This window comes from Antennarius striatus, chromosome 3 (assembly GCF_040054535.1).
Source record: "Antennarius striatus isolate MH-2024 chromosome 3, ASM4005453v1, whole genome shotgun sequence".
In the NCBI taxonomy this organism is placed as follows: domain Eukaryota; kingdom Metazoa; phylum Chordata; class Actinopteri; order Lophiiformes; family Antennariidae; genus Antennarius; species Antennarius striatus.
This window is the reverse complement of record NC_090778.1, coordinates 27,483,497-27,496,621: the sequence shown is the minus strand read 5'-3', so window position 1 is coordinate 27,496,621 and position 13,125 is coordinate 27,483,497. Positions and strand designations below refer to the sequence as shown.

The 13,125-nt window shown below is 41.7% G+C and overlaps 1 protein-coding gene and 1 long non-coding RNA gene across 2 annotated transcripts in view; one reads left to right on the top strand and one right to left on the bottom strand.

The window, feature by feature from the left end:
- The window catches only part of LOC137592182 (protein FAM240B), a 39,652-nt gene that overhangs the window by 1,158 nt on the left and 25,369 nt on the right, over window positions 1–13,125 (top strand). The window lies entirely within an intron of this gene.
- LOC137592183 (uncharacterized) lies at window positions 7,716–12,899 on the bottom strand. Its single transcript, XR_011034998.1, has 2 exons — window positions 12,198–12,899; window positions 7,716–11,722 (listed from the first exon to the last, which is right to left on the bottom strand). It is a non-coding gene; the product is annotated as an uncharacterized lncRNA (long non-coding RNA).

Here is a 13,125-nt window from a genome sequence, read left to right as displayed (position 1 = left end):
TCCTATTGGATACGGCCGCCTGCAATGTCATATTTATAACGTGAGAGGGAGGCGCCAGAAGGAAGAGCGTCACGCATTACGGTGCTGTAAAACACGGAAGAAGAAATTAATGGTGTCTGGTGGGTGTGTGTGTGTGTGTGTTTTGTCCACCTCGACTAGACAGTGATATCGCCAATTTGCTATGGTAATAAAACTTCACGTTCGTTGCCGTTGTTGTAGCAGCCGTTGCAATTATATGACCGCACACATTACCTGCACTAAAAGACGACTCCGCCCTGTTGCTATGGCAACCTTTCAGTCTGAACAGAGCCACATCGCATTTGGTCACTTGCTAAAAACAGTGTGAACAGTTATCCCTAAAAATCAGATATGGAAGGAAATTTGAAATTGGAGGAAATTTGGGGTGGCAGTGACTCAGTGGTATAGAGCATGCGGTAGAGAGTGTCATCCAATGTTTCAAAGTTGGGCGGTTCGAGTCCCGCTCGCGCCCAAAACAACACCCGGAGGTGAGCCGACAGTGGGAGGCGTCAGCTCACTTCCAGAGCACTGCCGAGGCACCTTGAGCAAGGCGCCATCCCCCTTACAAGTTGCTCATTTGGGGCGCACCACGAAGGAGCTGCCCATCACTCTACCTCCTCTGCATGCGTACAGGCGCCATGTGTGTGTTTGTGTGTTCAGGTCCTGTACTCACATATATATGCATGATTCAAACTAATGCCACTAATTTCCTTGCGGGGATTATAATCAGTAAAGTATATTAAAAAAAATATAAAAAATATGTGCAGTCTTTAACAATCGTATAAACAAAAAAAAGTTCTAAACCACTTGTGAAGATGATGAAGATTAAAATGACAGGTAATGTAATTTTGATACATTGCTGAATAACTTTAAGCTGCCGCATCATGTAAATCTACATTCCATCAGCCGGAATGGAAATACACTCTACATAAACATTTCTTTCAGTTTTCTTGAGTTTCTTTTGTTCTTGTGCCCTTAAAATTGACTTTCTGATTGTTGGTAAAATGGCAACACAGTGGAAGAAGATGAGAGCAATGCAAATCATACAGCTGAAGAATTAAGACCATTGTGCTTCTTTCTGTCTTGAAATACACTTTTGTAACAGCATGTCCACTGATACCTCCAGCTGTCCAAAAACCAACATCAGATGACCACATTCATTATCGTCGCTGGTCCAGCCATCCAATGCAATTTGAAGAGAAGTTTGGTTAACTCCAAAGAAAGTCAGGAGAACCCAACCAGGGAAAATTTGGCAGTCAAATATTGGCGTTGACCCTGAGCTCATGTACAAGACGTCTGTGAGATTATCTTTTGCACAGTTGTTGATGGTGACGGAACCGTTGTGGAAAGCTAACATGTAAATGTCACTTCCATCATCTCCAACAAGGTAATCACCACCAGTGGAGACCAAAATATCGTTTCCATCAGAGCCTTTGAGAAGAGTACTTTTATATCCAGACACCAAGATGTCAGCATAGATGGTACCAATGACTGTCTCCACGTCCTTCAGCACATCCCCGTCAGCATCAGAATACTGGCCTTGTCCAGTCAGCAGGTTAACATAAACCCCTTTACCCGTGACAGGATCCCCCCGGTACACAACGGTGTCTCTGCCAGGACCTCCATCCACCAAGTCTTCCCCTGGTCCTGGAATAAAGACATCCTGACCAGAGTTTCCAATCATGGTGTCATTTCCTTCTTCACCGTAAAGAGTGTCGTCTCCCAAGTCACCAGCTAGAATGTCATTTCCATTCCCTCCGATCAGTGTGTCGTCTCCTTCACCTCCCTCCAGGACATCATCCTTCCACCCTCCCATTACAACGTTGTCTTGAGTGTTGGCAATAATGTTATTGGACTGGTGAGGACAGCCTTGGACTGTGTGGACCTTTGACAGGTTTTTATAAGCATTGAGGTCCAAATGGCAGTCAACCATAGTTTGTTTTAGAGTCACTTTGAAAGCCTCAATATGAAATAAATTGTCACCTGAGTGAAAGGATATGACTTTAAAATTCACCCCGTCAGAACTCAGAAATTCAAGATGCCGAGTTTCGTTTCCATTAATATAGTTGAGCAGAGTGATTTTTAACAAGTCCCCTTTTGTTATGATAATCACATCTAGATCCAATGTTGATGAGTCAAGTGTGATTTGACTTCCATCAAGGAAATCAATATCAACCATGACAGTATCAGTTTTGTGATCTTGTGCATGGTTGTCAATCATGATATTGTCTCCATATCCATGTTTAATTATGTACATGTCTTTCCCCTCACCTCCAAACATCAGTGCCCCTCCAGTGTAAGGATCAAGCACATTGTCATTGTTGTTCCCAATCATGAAATCAAAACCTGAGGAGCCGTACATTTCTTTCACTGAATCAGCGTCAGTTACGGATATCAATTTCCCATGAATGTTGTAGAAATTTACTTGCTTGGATAATTTTGTAGTGTATGTGACGTTACCATTATGTATATATGGAACTGATGCATGTCCTGAAAACAAAGAATTTTCTCGATGTTGTGAGTTAAATGGCTCAGGGTCTTGGTTTCTATAATCAATAGTTAAGGGTAACATTAAAGACGTGCCACAGCTGCTGATGTTGGGTATCAGGCCGGCTGTTATTCCATCACTGGTTTTAATGTGCAGGTGTTGATAAGTTTTTGAAAGAAACCAGTTGTATAAAATAATTTCTTTTCTTCCCTCGATGAAAATGACGATGCTCTTTCCTTCACAACTGCATGTTACATGCTCATATTTTTCCTTCAAGAAAAGAAAGTCCATCACTAGATCTGGAGACAGATTGTCGATGGTTTTCACTCCCTGGCCTGGTGTGATAACATACCAATCCTCTCCTCCTCTACCCTGGATATAATCTGCTCCTTTTCCTGGGGAAATAACATTGTGTTCTTTGTTCCCTCTGATGACATCATTGAAGTCTGACCCATGGACCTCCGTCACGCTGCTTAAAGCCTCGTCCTTCTCAAGGTCCAATGCCAGAGCAGATGGGGAGCTGCTGTAGTCAATTCTGAGGCTTTTTATGCACTTGGAGAACGGGTCTCTCTGCTGGCAATCAGCCTTCTTCTCTGAGATTGCAAAAGTGACCAGATCTTTTGTGACAACAAGCAAGTGTTGGTCTGCTGATGACCTGAACCACCTCACTAGGGTCACCTGGATGGCTGTGTTGTCATGGAAAGCATTCAGAACAAGGTCATCACCCACTACTCTGACTTTAAAAGAGTGGAGATTTGCTTCTATTATGGCCAGGTCTGTTGCGTTGTCACTTGAGTAATTTTTAATCAACACTGAAGACTGTTTTCTGCCTTTCACTATATATATATCTTCTCCGTCACCACCAAACAAGAGATCTCGACCTCCTCCTCCGTCAATCAAATTCTTCTCTGCATTCCCAATGAGTGTGTCATTAAACCGAGACCCAAAGATATTTATCACTGTGTTTAACAGTGGCTGAGATGCATTCACTGTCTCACCGTGTGTTTTGAATCCTATGTTAATTCCTTTGGCCACCAGCTGGACAGAAGTAACCATAATGGGGGAAATCTCAAATAAGACCCCATCTCCTGACAGCATGGACATGTGACGATACGCTTCCCCTACAGACCATAATTGTATGATCACAGTATGACTTCCTTCATACATTAATACAAGATCTTGTCCAGATTTGGACACAGAAATGTGACTGTAGTCAACACTGAAGTGAAGCAAGTCTTGTGCTTTGGAATCATCATAGTTGTTAATAATTGTTTTTCCTCCATTTGGAGGAATGATGTACGTGTCTTTTCCACCAGATCCTTGAACAGAACTTCTCTGTGGACCAAGGAAGAAGGTGTCATCACCTGGTTCACCATGAAGTGTGTAGTAATAACTCAACATAACTTCAATCATGTGTTTGTCCTCTGCTTTTTGAATTGCAAAGAAACGGTTTGAATGAATGTTTCCTTTATATATCCCATATCTTGACTCTGATACAGCTTTATATCCTGAAACCACTGTCACAGAGCCGGCTGGTATGAACATTAATACTTTTTTCTGCAGTGTCTTGTACTCTAAGCCATGTGACTCTCCCAGACCAAGAATAATGTCCTGGCTTCCTTGGGTGTCAATGTCCCAACACCGCTTTTTCATTTTCTCATCACTAGACACAAAGTAGTCCATGCAGAGCTCAGACTGACCCTGTTCAGCAAGACAAAAGTTAACACCTCCTCCATTCCATGAGGCACCACCACCACTAAAGTCAATGGCATTGGTTCCGTCCTGTTGTTTAGTGACTCTGTAATACTTATGATAGTCTGCTATCTGTGCAACAAGTCTGTGTCCCTCTTCAATTTCTTGGTAATGCCAGTCATAAAAGAAACTTGCCACATTAATTAGAAAATGCAAAATCCCCTTCACAAATCCTCGAAGACCAGCCAACACTTTCTCCAGAATTCCGGCATCCTTTGGGAGGCTGTTTAGTTCGTTTTCTATGCTCATATAAATGTCATCAATTACCATCCTGATGACTGATAAAGCCAAGTTTATAGGTGCTATGATTGGTGTCACTTCAGGCTGTTCCATTTCAAGAACATCCAATGCAACCATAGTAATGTCAATGGCAGCATCAACGTATCCCAAAGCATCACCTGTCTTCAGATCTTCTTCCACTTTGTATATCCCAAATCCAATCCCTGCAAGTGGTATGACTGTCAGGACACGCTTCATTGCAGGACTTCTCATGACTCTTACTGCAGCTTTGGTCATTCTTGTCTCTGCCGACAAAGCTTGTTTTGCAATGGCAGCTGTTGTCATAGCTGCTACTATATGAGTTGTTTGCAGAGCTCCCATTACTCCATCTTTGATGTCACCCTGCTCAAAGGCACTAACAGTACCCTTCATACCCAACATGAGGCCCACCACACCAACAGCTTTCCCGGTGTTCTCAACATAGTTGCTGACTTGACGGGAGGAGACGGAACTGTGATACTCCAAGTCCTTGATGGCTGTTTCAATATGGTTTAACAGCTTTGCATTATAATGTTGACTCTCTGACGATAACTTAACCCGACACTCAACAGGTTCAGCACCCTCTGACGCAAGGTGAAATATGAACTCTCCATTCTCCATTCTGACATTACCCTCCTGGACGGTCATTCTGTCCAGTTGATTACCATATTTCACCTTTATCTGATTTTCAATTTGTTCAGCAAGCAAGGATTTTACTCTTGAAAAATGTGATTCAAGTTTGAATGAATTCTCCAAGTTTGAGGCAGATGTAAGGTCTTGAGATGTGAGGCCATCAGTGTATACACCTAAAGGTCCAGAAGCTGGAAGTTCAGGAGGACGTTGTAGATGGTTTTTGAATGTTTCACAATCGTTCAAAATGTTTTGACGGTCATTGGTTTCACTTTTCACTATCTTGAAATATTCTGCAATCTCCAGTAAATGAGACAGACTACCTTCTGAAATTCTATTCATCCAAGATTGGTACTGTTTGACTTCAAATTTTATGACTTGTTTAAGATCATTAGTTAATTCCTCTGGAGTCCGATGGTTTTTTATATTTAATTTGCTTGAATCTTGATGTGTTGCAGTGCCACTAAATCCACGCCTGCTTGGATCAATCCAACTATTTCGTCTTGCCATTGGGTGTAGATCAAAAAAGAAATCCAGTTCTTCTTCAGTAACAGCATCACCTCTACTTTCAATTGTATCCAGGCCCATGAGAACTAGAGGGAATGTCCGAAAGTTTCTAGCAGATTCAGATATAACCGATGCTGTGAAGTACGTAGTGCACCAGGCCTCAGTGGTCAATGGTAGTGAAACTGTGTGCTCTCCAGTTAATACATCTTGCACATATTGAACATAATTCTTTTTTGATTGAACTTTATTATTTTGATCAATAATGTGTTGTTTTATTTTATGATAATGTTCGTTCCCTACTTGGCTCTTGATAACCTCCTTAATTTGTTCTCTTCGGCTGGCAATATTTTTGTCATTGTTGTTGAGTCTTTTTCCAACTGGATACACATACAGAGTTTGTGGATCAACAGCATAAATCCAGCCATTGACCAACAGGAATGTTTTCCCATCTTCTCCTGTCTTTGCATAGTGTCGGATGATACTTCTTACAGCTTCTCCTGATTTAATCTCATAACAGTTAGAAAGAATCTCCTGCATCCTGTTGTTATCAGAAATCCATCTGATATCTGTATCTCCTCTGAAGTGTTCTCCTAATATATAATCCTGGTCTATTTGCTGCAGGTTGTTCATGTCTACTTTTCTTGGAGATGGCAAGTCTCTGTGAAAGAATCCCCAAGACAGAGCTTCAAGTTCATTGAGAGCATTTTGGTCGTATTGCTCAAACACATTCTGGTGAATAAATCTCCTTGGCTCAGTTGGCCAACTGTCCCTGAAGAGTTGAAAACGTTCTTGTATTGTTTTACTAATGAAGCCAAGGGTTGTTCTTTCATTGGTAAAAACTGCTTGTCCTCTGCTTCCAGGCTCAGTTCTGACGACGACATTCCCATCCCGGTCAAAGTTTGCCACCACTTTCACGCTATCATCTTTATGTCGCCATTCCGTTCCATCTGTAGAGATCCCTTGGGTGATTTTCTCTCCTGTATGCCTGACCTGGATGACAGCATCCCGGAGATGAAGTTCTGTCTTGATGCCGGCTTTCTCATGGAGCTCCTTCAGCAGGGTTTCCACAAAGACTTTATCTGATCCGACCTCACAGGCCACCACACTTATTGTTTTGATTTCATTGCCAACCCTGAAGGTATCTTTAATTATTTCTGCTACTTCTTGTGCAGTGTACCCTGAAAGTTTCATTTCTCCTGAGCTCTGTCTTATACCATGTCCTACCAGCACGAGTCTGCTGTTTTCTGTCAGAGGAACAGAGTCACCCTTAATCAATTTTGGTTTTTGATTATCAAGAGTATAGACAGAGCTACTTCTTGGATGCTTGTCATAAAGATAAGTTGCACCTGTTTTAACAGTAGCCTCATGCTCCATAATGAGGATCTGTTGGTGGTCATACTGTGTTGAGTGATCAACAGGTCTTTGAGGAATTTGGTAACCAGAAACTGAATCTGGTTCTGTCATGATCTGGTAAATCTGGTAGTTGTACCGGTTTATTTCTAAAACTGCTTTCACTCCATGGAGCATAAAAATCCGAATGAAGCTGTATTGAAAATGTAAGCTTGTGTTTCCATCAATGGAGAAAACAGGTGCAGCTTTCAGTGATGGTTTCAACATCAGCTCTGCAAGAGATGATCCAGAAAGGCCTGAAACAGCTTGTCCATTTTCTGAAACACTTCCAAATATTTTGACTACGGTGTTGTCGTTTGCTTCTGGGAGACATGAGACATTGTTCAGGCAGTCTTTTCTGACAAGTAGTGAGTAATGTGGATCCATGCTGTATTCCTGTTGCGCTCGGTCGTGTGTCGACTTTTCATAATCAATTATGATGAGAAGTTTCTGGCTGTAGCTGTGGGAGATCTCTGAAGCAGTTATCAACCAGTCTTGTATCTTCTGTTTATCAATTAGAGACAAGAAGTTCTCAAACTCCTGCAAAATAAAGAGGATAAACAGGAGGCCAGGTTAATATTTGAGCATACTATAATTGATAGTATGACTCGGTCATCGAAAACGTATGCAGTAAATATGCAACAGGACAGGACGAGTGGGTAGGAATTTTGACAACACTCTTATCAACACCTGTGACATTGAATCATAATAACCAACATAACTAAGGCGATTAGCAATCACAAAAATGAGAGGCGACAACAACTCCCTGCAACAAGAAACCACACATCTTGTAGAAGAAATCCACAATAAACTGGATACGCTTGGGACAAAGGTTCACCCTTTTGAACTGAGTGGAAGACACATGGCAGAGGCTAAGGGCCACTATGGGGGAGATGATTTTACCCAGAGAGTAAGCTTCAGAGGCTCCGGGGTGATGCTGCGCAGAGAGATGCTCCCCAGTGCAAGTAAAAGTGAGGAATAGCACTCAACTAGAAATCATTTAAGGCTGGTAAGCGTATTACCACTATGAGACTGAAAACACAAAAACTGATCTGGACTAATATGGTGCTTCATATAGGCTTTATTGTTATTCAGACTCTGGGAGTGATGACTCCATTTTACACATCTTAAATTGGACTTACTGGTTGGTAGGATTAATCTAATTGGCCTAGCCACCCGAAGTTTAGGGCCCTGTGCTGGGCTGCACAAAAAGAAAAAATAATTTACATTACTTCCGTTATATTTATTTCGGAGTCTGAAAGATGTTTTATTTTGAAAAATTACCCGATTCTCTATTACATCCGGTACCTGGTCGTGGGACATTAAGTACCGGGCGGCATAGAACGTTTGACTTTCTTATTTTTATTGATTACCAGTCTAAAGATGTTTTATTTTGAATAGTGACGTTTGTGCAGAATGACGCACAGACGAATACATGCGTCTGTTCCTCTTCACAGGTCTCGGGCATGTGACCTGTCTAAATTACGTGCCCACAACTGCACCAGTGTGCTGGATTAAAGTCAAGGCAGGTTATCCTGATATCGCCCAAAAAGTATTTAAAACCCTGCCTCCATTTCCAACCTCCTGTCTTTGTGAAGCAGGATTTTCTGCAGCGACTGTAAAGAAAACCAAACGGCGGAGAAGACCGGATGTCCAAAATACACTTCAGGTGCCATTGTCTCCCATTACCTCTAGATCAGTGGTCCCCAACCACTAGTTCTCATTATTGTAATTACTATTATTTGATTGACTTGTTCACCCTTCTATTGGAAATGATCAATATTTCTCCTACATTTAATGCACTGATTGTAAGTCACTATATTTCAAAATAAACCTAATCAGTGCAGTAACTTGAGTCAAGTTTTTCATATAATTATTTCTTACAATTATTTTGTTTACAAAGATATTGATTATCAATTTATGAAAAAAAAGGTGTTTATTATCTGTTGATGGGTGGCACGGTGGCGCAGTGGGTAGCACTGTCGCCTCACAACAAGGTGGTTCCAGGTTCGAGTCCCGCTCTGTGCAGAGTTTGCATGTTCGTCCCGTGTCTGCGTGGCTTCTGTCCGGGTTCTCCGGCTTCTTCCCACCTCCAAAAGCATGCGCTTCAGGTTGATTGGCTGGTCCCAAATTGCCTGTAGGTGTGAGTGTGTGTGTTTGTGCATGTTTGTCTGTCTTTTTGTGTGTGGCTCCACGGTGCACTGGCGTTGTGCCCGGAGTGGGTTAGATGGAGGCAACTAATTTGCTGTGGCGACGGTAAAAGGGAAAAGCCGAAAAAGAAAGAAGAAGCTGTCCTGGCATCATTATTGATTGTTGAGCAAATGAAGGCCAGTCCGTGAAAATATTGTCTGAGATTAAACCAGTTCGTGGCGTAAAAAAGGTTGGGGTCCGCTGGTTTCAAGCACCTTTGTGTCTCACGGAAGTGAACTGCGTTCCGAGACTCACGGAACGTAGCACACTTTCGGATGCTGTCAGCATACCTTCTAAAAATGAAGTCGCACGGGGTGAAGTCGCACGTGTCAATGCGCGAATGCGCAAGGGATTACTGTAATCAAGAATGACTGGACTCTTAATGACTTGAACCCCAGAAGGGTTTTAATGTCTGTACCCCACTTGTCATTTAGAAGTGAAGAATTCTCTTGGATGAACCTCATCAAACCCTGAACAGAAGTCCAGTTGCTTCAGATTCAAACCACAAGGAATGGATTTGGCAATTTTTTTATCCCAGTCAAATTGAGTTCCTATCTGATCATGTTCTGTTCAACAGCCTACCTGTCCCTTTTGAATCACGCAGGCTGTGAAGGCCTCACAGTCTTGAAGATCATTCTGCAAACTCATTGGGTTTTGATCCATGTCCACCCTAAAGATGATTAGTGATAAGATTTAGAAAAATTACACAGATTTAGTAAAACTAGGAGACATTCCAACACTTACAAAAAATTAAGGTAATGTCACCTCAGTCGAGATGTAAACTTTTAATGTGAACTGGTGTGGGTGGAAATTGAGTGAATGTGTTCCCGAAATATGACAACTATCCATTTTTGTGTTCATGTGTAATCACGGGCGGCACGGCACTGGGTAGTGCTGTCGCCACACAACACGGTGGGTCTGGGTTCGAGTCCCGCTCTGTGTGGAGTTTGCATGTTCTCCCCGTGTCTGCTCCCGGGTTCTCTCCGGGTTCTCCGGCTTCTTCCCACCTCCAAAAAGCAAGCGCATCAGGTTAATTGGCGGGTCCCAAATTACCTGTAGGAGTATGTGTGTGTGTGTGTGTGTGGTTGTCTGTCTTTGTGTGTGGTTCCACAGCACACTGACGTCGTGCCCATAGTGTCCCCCGCCTCACGCCCTATGCCAGCTGGGATAGGCTCCAGCTCCCCGTGACTCGCTGCAGCAGATTAAGTGGAAGAAAATGGAAAATGGCTGACCGCATCCGGAAGTGGGCTCGGTTCCGTGAGACTTGTACTTCTGTGAGACACTAAAGTGCTTTAAACAGTCAATAAGGGTGTGGAAAAAGGTAATAAAGATCAAAGGTGGTTTAATAGCAGTATGGGGAGGGTCATAAACGTTTAAATTACCGTAAATTATAAGATAAATTTGATCGCGGAATTTGTTAATCCTGTGGAACGCATTAACCGTCAAGAACGAGGGGCGCACTGTATACCCCATGTAATAATGAGGTGCATTTTGTTGTTTTCTTTCTCACATTATTATTGATCCCAAAAATCTCAGTAAATCCTAAATTTCTCTTACCTTCTGCTGGATCTTTCAACTCTGTTCCTGTGGATCGACGTGTCTCTGAAATTAAATACAGTCCTTGTTATTTTTTTAATGCGTTTTTCTTTTGTCTGAATTTATAACAAGCACTAAAACAACCACATAGTTGTTAGCCACTGCTGGCTACGTTTAAAGTCTTTTTTGTTGACGTTGAAATCAGTGGCTTTTTAACACTTATAAAATGTAACGACCCCAATTCACTGTGTGAAATAGTTGAAAGTTTTATTTTGAAAGGCACTGTTATTTTCTGATGTTGCCATTTCCTGTGGAAAAGGAAATTTTATTTTGGAAGGTCGCAGAGCGCACGTAGGTCACAAGGTAAAGTAGAGGTAATTGTTGAGAAACGGCAAGGAGTACAGGGAGAGAAACGAGAAACAAAAAGGTTATAAACAAACGGGAGAGAAGGCTGTTGGAAGGAGAGTAGCTCCAGTCGAGAGTGGCAACAGGGTATGTTAATTGAATTAATTTGTTTACCTTGCATATTTTTGATTTTATATTGTGAAAACTTATTTGGTAAGTAAGCTCATGTGCGGTTGTCTAATTGTTTCATGTTATTTTCATTTTAGCTCTTACATTGGTCTAAACTGTTTGTCTGTGAACCGAATTGTTCATTAAAAGTCACCATCAGTCCTGGCTTTCACTTATTTCGACTGGTACGCTCCATAAAACATTCTAAATATTATATTTCTGTCAGGACATTCTTAAAATAACAAGAGCCCAAAGTCAGGGGCACCTGGACTTAATTGTTACTGAATGGAGTACATATTTTAGGTGTCTACATTTAAAGGAAATACCTTTGGTTTGATGGGTTGTCAAGCGTTTGATAAAACATGTGTTCAGACAGTCCTCTGAGGCGATGCAGTGCAGCAACGTCAGGCCTGAGCTCCTCCCACTCCTCCTCCTTCACCTCTGTAGAACACATCTAAGATTTACTGGTTTTATTCAGATGTAGGTGGTCTTCATGGTTGTGCTCAATAATGTTTGCAGGCAGTTTGACTCCTCTTCTGTTTCTCCACAGTGAGTGTTAAACCTTAATAAAAGTTCTGCTATTGATTTTGTACAGGTGATGGTTTCAAACTGCTGAAACATTGTCCTGTAACAGTTCAATGGTGAAATGACCTCCCTCTATGTTTCATATTTGCACCTCGAAATAAAATGTCAGTGTTTACTTCTATTTTTTTTAAATCTGGCAAATAACCTGCATGGGGCGCGCCTTGTCAGCCACTAACAGACTACACTGCTGGGTACACTTCACAGAAATTCCCTGGTGTAATGTTACCATGGAAATTACAGGGCATTACAGTTCATAGGACTGATTCCTACAGGTTAGCAGAGGTAGAATGAAGATGGAACTTATAAGAATAAAAATTTAAAATTTTCTCACGAAATTGATCGGTGAATCCAAGGAGGCTGACGAGGAGAAGAAATCTGGATATCTTGCTGATCTTCATCCGGCCTGGCATCATGCTGCAAAAGATTAGAAACACGGAAATAACTGGACTGTTAGCTGGACTGTTAACAGAAGAACAAAATCCTTGTGTCTCACTGAGGTCGGTGAATGCCTGCTGCTATCATGTTTTCATTAACTCCTCTGTGATAAAACATTGTCGACCTGAGGTTTGAATGTCGCCAGAATCCGCAGACGCTCCCTTCCCACTTCTTTAATGTCTAAGATCTTCAGTGACCTCTAGGGCTTAGAGAATTGTGTTTTGTATGCTCATCCTCTGCCTTCTCTGGGGCGGCAACAGCTCAGTCCACTAAGTCTTGGACTGGTTACCGGGAGTCACCAGAAAAACAAAGGACTGGAAAGAGCAGGTCCTAGTTGCCACCAAATTACAGTACAGACTTGAAACGGATTAGGTGTGTACTTTAACATTACGTCATTATATATGACATACTTGTCTGTCTGTCTGTTGGACAGATGCAGTCACATGCTATAGATCAATGATTTTGAAATAGTGGGTCATGCCCTCCAAAGGGGGTTGAGGATTAGCATGGATGAATGAGAATCTACATTATAATATGGATATAATATATGGATATAATATGGTATAATCTGTTGCTCCTATTGTTCTTAAAAAACACAAACTGCTCACAGACACAGAAGCTAACTTTAAGTCAGTCCTTTATGGTGTGGTTAAAAGCAAGTGAAAGTTCAGGCAACTATTAGAAAGTGAAAACGTAAGTTTTGTAAAGATAAAACTAATTTGCTCCTAATCGAGTAATAAACTGATGCCATTGGTTTTTGTTTTCTAGTAAATTAACTTCAATTATTTGTCTTAATCTCAACTGTCGAAGCACAGCTGTGAAAC